At 37.4% G+C, this 7,755-nt stretch overlaps 1 non-coding gene across 1 annotated transcript; it reads right to left on the bottom strand.

The window, feature by feature from the left end:
* Positions 1-7,437: 7,437 nt before the first annotated feature.
* On the bottom strand, positions 7,438-7,545 carry LOC114237838 (U6 spliceosomal RNA). The gene has a single exon (XR_003623311.1). It is a non-coding gene; the product is annotated as a U6 spliceosomal RNA (small nuclear RNA).
* Positions 7,546-7,755: the final 210 nt, after the last annotated feature.

Below are 7,755 nucleotides of genomic sequence, written 5' to 3' on the forward strand. Positions count from 1 at the left end.
AAAGATCTGTAAAAAATACAAACACATGGAGGCTACACAATACATTACTTAATAACGAAGTGATTACTGAAGAAATCAAAGGGGAAATCAAAAAATACCTAGAAACAAATGACAATGGAGACACGACGACCCAAAACCTATGGGACACAGCAAAAGCAGTGCTAAGAGGGAAGTTTATAGCAATACAAGCCTACCTCAAGAAACAGGAAACATCTCGAATAAACAACCTAACCTTGCACCTAAAGCAATTAGAGAAAGAAGAACAAAAAAACCCCAAAGCCAGCAGAAGGAAAGAAATTATAAAGATCAGGTCAGAAATAAATGAAAAAGAAATGAAGGAAATAGCAAAAATCAATGAAACTAAAAGCTGGTTCTTTGAGAAGATAAACAAAATTGATAAACCATTAGCCAGACTCATCAAGAGAAAAAGGGAGAAGACTCAGATCAATAGAATTAGAAATGAAAAAGGAGAAGTAACCACTGACACTGCAGAAATACAAAAGATCATGAGAGATTACTACAAGCAAGTATATGCCAATAAAATGGACAACCTGGAAGAAATGGACAGATTCTTAGAAATGCACAAACTGCCGAGACTGAACCAGGAAGAAATAGAAAATATGAACAGACCAATCACAAGCACTGAAATTGAAACTGTGATTAAAAACCTTCCAACAAACAAAAGCCCAGGACCAGATGGCTTCACAGGCGAATTCTATCAAACATTTAGAGAAGAGCTAACACCTATCCTTCTCAAACTCTTCCAAAATATTGCAGAGGGAGGAACACTCCCAAACTCATTCTACGAGGCCACCATCACCCTGATACCAAAACCAGACAAAGATGTCACAAAGAAAGAAAACTACAGGCCAATATCACTGATGAACATAGATGCAAAAATCCTCAACAAAATACTAGCAAACAGAATCCAACAGCACATTAAAAGGATCATACACCATGATCAAGTGGGGTTTATCCCAGGAATGCAAGGATTCTTCAATATACGCAAATCAATGTGATACACCATATTACCAAATTGAAGGAGAAAAACCATATGATCATCTCAATAGATGCAGAGAAAGCTTTTGACAAAATTCAACACCCATTTATGATAAAAGCCCTGCAGAAAGTAGGCATAGAGGGAACTTTCCTCAACATAATAAAGGCCATATATGACAAACCCACAGCCAACATTGTCCTCAATGGTGAAAAACTGAAACCATTTCCACTAAGATCAGGAACAAGACAAGGTTGCCCACTCTCACCACTATTATTCAACATAGTTCTGGAAGTCCTAGCCACAGCAATCAGAGAAGACAAAGAAATAAAAGGAATCCAAATCGGAAAAGAAGAAGTAAAGCTGTCACTATTTGCAGATGACATGATACTATACATAGAGAATCCTAAAGATGCTACCAGAAAACTCCTAGAGCTAATCAATGAATTTGGTAAAGTAGCAGGATACAAAATTAATGCACAGAAATCTCTTGCATTTCTATACACTAATGACGAAAAATCTGAAAGTGAAATTAAGAAAACACTCCCATTTACCATTGCAACAAAAAGAATAAAATATCTAGGAATAAACCTACCTAAGGAGACAAAAGACCTGTATGCAGAAAATTATAAGACACTGATGAAAGAAATTAAAGATGATACAAATAGATGGAGAGATATACCATGTTCCTGGATTGGAAGAATCAACATTGTGAAAATGTCTCTACTACCCAAAGCAATCTACAGATTCAATGCAATCCCTATCAAACTACCACTGGCATTTTTCACAGAACTAGAACAAAAAATTTCACAATTTGTATGGAAACACAAAAGACCCCGAATAGCCAAAGCAATCTTGAGAACGAAAAATGGAGCTGGGGGAATCAGGCTCCCTGACTTCAGACTATATTACAAAGCTTCAGTAATCAAGACAGTTTGGTACTGGCACAAAAACAGAAATATAGATCAATGGAACAGGATAGAAAGCCCAGAGATAAACCCACACACATATGGTCAACTTATCTTTGATAAAGGAGGCAAGCATATACAGTGGAGAAAAGACAGCCTCTTCAATAAGTGGTGCTGGGAAAATTGGACAGGAACATGTAAAAGTATGAAATTAGAACACTCCCTGACACCATGCTCAAAAATAAACTCAAAATGGATTAAAGACCTCAGTGTAAGGGCAGACACTATCAAACTCTTAGAGGAAAACATAGGCAGAACACTCTATGACATACATCACAGCAAGATTCTTTGTGACCCAGCTCCCAGAGAAATGGAAATAAGAACACAAATAAACAAATGGGACCTAATGAAACTTAAAAGCTTTTGCACAGCAAAGGAAACCATAAACAAGACCAAAAGACAACCCTCAGAATGGGAGAAACTATTTGCAAATGAAGCAACTGACAAAGGATTAATCTCCAAGATTTACAAGCAGCTCATGCAGCTCAATAACAAAAAAACGAACAACCCAATCCAAAAATGGGCAGAAGATCTAAATAGACATTTCTCCAAAGAAGATATACAGATGGCCTACAGACACATGAAAGAATGCTCAACATCATTAATCATTAGAGAAATGCAAATCAAAACTACAATGAGATATCATCTCACACCGGTCAGAATGGCCATCATCAAAAAATCTAGAAACAATAAATGCTGGAGAGGGTGTGGAGGAAAGGGAACACTCTTGCACTGTTGGTGGGAATGTAAATTGATACAGCCACTATGGAGAACAGTATGGAGGTTCCTTAAAAAACTACAAATAGAACTACCATACGACCCAGCAATCCCACTACTGGGCATATACCCTGAGAAAACCATAGGTCAAAAAGAGTCATGTACCAAAATGTTCATTGCAGCTCTATTTACAATAGCCAGGACATGGAAGCAACCTAAATGTCCATCGACAGATGAATGGATAAAGAAGATGTGGCACATATATACAATGGAATATTACTCAGCCATAAAAAGAAATGAAATGGAGGTATTTGTAATGAGGTGGATGGAGTTAGAGTCTGTCATACAGAGTGAAGTAAGTCAGAAAGAGAAAAACAAATACAGTATGCTAACACATATATATGGAATCTAAGGGGGAAAAAAAAAAAGGCCATGAAGAACCTAGTGGCAAGACGGGAATAAAGACACAGACCTACTAGAGAATGGACTTGAGGATATGGGGAGGGGGTGGGGTGAGATGTGACAGGGTAAGAGAGTGTCATGGACATATATACACTACCAAATGTAAAATAGATAGCTAGTGGGAAGCAGCCGCACAGCACAGGGAGATCAGCTCGGTGCTTTGTGACCACCTAGAGGGGTGGGATGGGGAGGGTGGGAGGGAGGGAGATGCAAGAGGGAAGAGAAATGGGAACATATTGTATATGTATAACAGATTGACTTTGTTATAAAGCAGATGCTAACACACTATTGTAAGGCAATTATACTTCAATAAAGATGCTTGAAAAAAAAAAAAAAAAAGGAGACAACCAACTAACAATTCGCTAAAAGAGCTTATAATAAAATATTTTTAAACTAGACTGTTCCTAGATCCAAAAAAAGAAATGAAATCAGTGGTGTCTAGGAATAGAAAGAGAAACATAGTGCTGGTGAGGTATCAGGGAAATGAGGGAAGGGAGAAAGGGGCCAGAAGTGAGATGCACAGGCCAAGGCCACATCATAAAAGGTTGAGCAGGCCAGAATGGGGGTTTGTTTCTTATTATAATTGCACTGGCAAACCATTTCCAGATTTTAAGTAGGAAACCACAGGATATGATTATTTTAAAAATACTATTCTGGCCGTTCTTTGCGCACTGCAACGAAGAGTAGCCCCCGCTTGCTGCAACTACAGAAAGCCCACGGGCAGCAACAAAGACCCAACACAGCCAAAAATAAAATAAATAAATTTATAAAAAAATTTTTAAAAAAAAGTACTGTAGGGGGTTGAGGCTGTGAAATAAAATTCATATTTTATGGCAAGACAAGAAAAATTTCAACATAAAAATTCTCCTCTGACCTTTGACCTCCTCTCTCCCCACACTGTATTGTGTATCTGCATTATGCATCGACCAAACCTTCCCTACCTGCTGGACCATAGAGAGCAATATCCTCCTAGCATCAACAACTCCTTAAAAGATATCATTCCTTCTTGATCTTGTAAGGGGTCACATGACCCATTACAATGATGGCTTAGATCTGGATTATGTAAACCGTCAATAATACATCATTTGATATACAGTCCTGTCTCAAAAAACCTTATACAACTGTGCCTTGACTTCTAATGGGTGAAACAGTTCTCTGAGCTTTCTGAGATGCTCTTCCAAGGTTATATTGGTTTGAATAAAAACTTTCATTTATTTCTTAGATCGAGTGATTAATTTTTCATTGGCAAGGCAAAATGGTAGCTTAGAGATTAATCAATGAAATCAATAAACCTTCATAGTAGTACAGGCAAGACAGAATAGAAGTTGGGACAAGGATTGCAGAAGCAAAAATGGTAAAAAGTAGACCCATTTCAAAAATATTTTAGGGTTAATGTGGATAGTATTGAGATGCTAATACATAGTGTTCTTCAGTCTCCTCCATATCCCCAACCCAACCTTTGCCCCAGTTGTTTATTTTCCTCCTTTTAGATAATCAAGATACATTATCAAAAATCCTTGCCTTAGGCCCAGGTGCAGATTTATGCCTTAGGTGCATATAGTTGACTCTTCTTCATTTATGGTAGCTGAGTGTTAACCAAAAAACCAAGATCACTTCTGGCAAGGCACTTGTTGTTTAGAAATTTTTGGAGCTTTAATAAAACAAACATATTATTTAACTTAAGGCACTTGTTGTTTAGAAATTTTTGGAGCTTTAATAAAACAAACATATTATTTAACTTAAGCCACTCTTAACTTTTATAGATGAGGAAATGTAAGCTCCAAAAGGGAAGAAGTTTATCATGTATAACAGCCTATCCTCAGCATTCATCACTTTGCTGTGGTATATTACTAATATATGCTCAACAATATGTGTTTTAGAGGCCAAGGTAACATACCTTATTAGTGTCAGGGCTGGAACTATAATGTAAGTCTCTTACCTTCAAAGAAGATCTCTTAAATCCTGTTTTCCCCTCAAATTCAGGAGACTGAATTTCTTCAAATCTGCAATCTCGGGCTCTGTTGTGGTCCTGAGTCCGGCTGTAGAAATCATGTGGAAGACAGATTATTATGAATTTTTTGTCATAATCTTTTATTTAAAGAATAACCTTTAACATTTTAAGCACCTAGTTATCTCTATTTTACCACATAACAGCCCAAAGAGGTAGTGCTTATGTCACATCTCACAGATGAGGGATCAGAGGCTCAAAGGGTTGTATCAGTTTCTGAAGGTGACAGAAATAGAAGATGTCAACAGCAAATTTAATCCTAAACTATTTGACTCCAAACCCTATACTTGTAAACACTATGCCAAGAGATAACTCAGTACCCAAGCTTTTGATTGAAAATAGTTTGAAAATCACCATCTTAGTTTTCATTTTATTTTTAACTCTTGCTAATAAAACAAATATGTAAAACTATTAAATGCCAAAATCAGCCCTGCTTCTTCTCTTATTATCACTTCTATTATTGTTACATGGTTCCCTTCTTTATGATCTGTCTTAAAAAGAAATTGAAGAATTTTAGATACAATACAATATAAAGAATATTAAATTAACACTTATGTACCCCCAATCCAGCTTAAGAACTGAAGTGCTACCAAACTGCTGAGGCTCTCTACATAGTTCCTATGAACACAGTCTACTAACTTAATAAGGTGGTTATCATTCCCATGGAATTTTATATGAAATAAAAATGTATAGAGCTTCCCTGGTGGTGCAGTGGTTAAGAATCCGCCTGCCAATGCAGGGCACACAGGTTCAAGCCCTGGTCCAGGAAGATCCCACATGCCTTGGAGCAACTAAGCCCATGTGCCACAACTACCGAGCCTGCTTTCTAGAGCCTGCGAGCCACAACTACTGAGCCTGTGTGCCTAGAGCCCGTGCTCCACAACAAGAGAAGCCACCACATGAGAAGCCCCCGCACCGCAATGAAGAGTAGCCCCCGCTCACCGCAACTAGAGAAAGCCTGCACGCAGCAATGAAGACCCAACACAGCCAAAAATAAATAAATAAAATAAATAAGTTAAAAAAAAAGTTTAACCTTAAAAATAAAGGTCCAAAACTTTTTAAAAAAATGTATATATGCAGGATTTATAATCAGTGGGTATGAAACAGACAGTATAATTATAACAGTTTTTTTGTTCTATTTTGTATAATATTTTAAATATATTGTTAAATAAAATCAAATCTGAACTTGGCTAAAGAAAAACTATTTGAAAAGACTATTGTAACAGGAAGAACACTTAGACCTTGAGATCTGCAAGCATCTCAAAATCAAACAGAAAAAAAAAAAGCTTTTCTTGTATAGGAAGGTGTAAGCAAGGTCAGCAGGAACTTTGAGGGGAAATCACTCAAGCAGGTAGGGATGAGCAGACAGCATGGCTGGGGTGATTTAACAGGCATTGTTTCTTACTGTGGCCAGCTAATTATCAGAGTGAGCTTTTAAGGGGGTATGTACTGCCTCTTAGTAATTCCTTGAAAATGGGAGTCTTTAAAGTTCATAGGATTGTGGGAAGGGTCAAAGCCTAATTAAATTTTGGCTGGGCCACATGAGTGAGTAACAGGCAATTTTGCACAACTGGTCAGCCTCTTTGTTATTTCAGATGGATGGTGTCTGTCTTTAAATATTATTCGAGATGGAATAAGAGTCATTTTTGAGGTTTATAGTTTCCAAGGATGGGTTGGTCTTCACTTTCTTGCTGGCCTTGAAGGACTAGTTGTATCATCTGTTGAGCATGGTTTAGGACTAAGAAATCATGGAACAGCTAAGAGATTTGACAAGAGCTATGCCTAAGAATGTACTAAAGGAAGAGTCAAAGCAAGATGGCACTATAGGAGGCTCCTGAGATCCCCTCCTGCCATGAACACACTGAATGAACAGCTACACATGGAGCAATTCTCTTTGAAAAACATCCAGAATATAGCTGAGTGATTCCTACACATTAGACAAAAAGGAAAATATCCACATCAAAATGGCAGGCTCTATGGGCTGACTGTGAGTCTACCCAGAGACCAGGGCTGCTGATAGAGACCACTCCTGCCTTCTCCCTCCAACATGCTCAAGAAAATTCCTGGAAGGAGCTTTTACAAACATCTCAGCACTGCAGGTTTTACAGCTGCTGCCAAGGGAAAGGTTTCCAAATGTCTGGCTCTGATAGCCAAAGGGGCTTCCATTTGTCAGTCTCAATCCTATAGGACTGTAGCAAACAAAGAAGCAATTCTTTTTCTTAATTTTATTTTTTTCTTATTCCAGTTTTATTGAGATATAATTGACATATAACACTGTATAAGTAAAAAATATGGAATGCTTCACAAATTTGAGTGTCATCCTTGTGCAGGGGCCATGCTGATCTTCTCTGTATCATTCCAATTTTTAGTATATGTGCTGCCAAAGCAAGCACCAAAGAAGTAATTAGAACAAGCTATCCTACCAGCTATCCTACTCCTCAAGACACTAGAAAAAGAAGAGCAAATTAAGTCTAAAGTTAGCAGAAGGAAGTAAATAAGAAAGATTAGTGCAGAAATAGAAACTTAAAAAAAGGGAACAGATCAATGATACTAAGAGTTGTTTTTTTGAAAAGATAAGCAAAATTGACATAATGTTACCTAGA

This window comes from Balaenoptera acutorostrata, chromosome 2, assembly GCF_949987535.1.
Source record: "Balaenoptera acutorostrata chromosome 2, mBalAcu1.1, whole genome shotgun sequence".
Classification (NCBI taxonomy): domain Eukaryota; kingdom Metazoa; phylum Chordata; class Mammalia; order Artiodactyla; family Balaenopteridae; genus Balaenoptera; species Balaenoptera acutorostrata.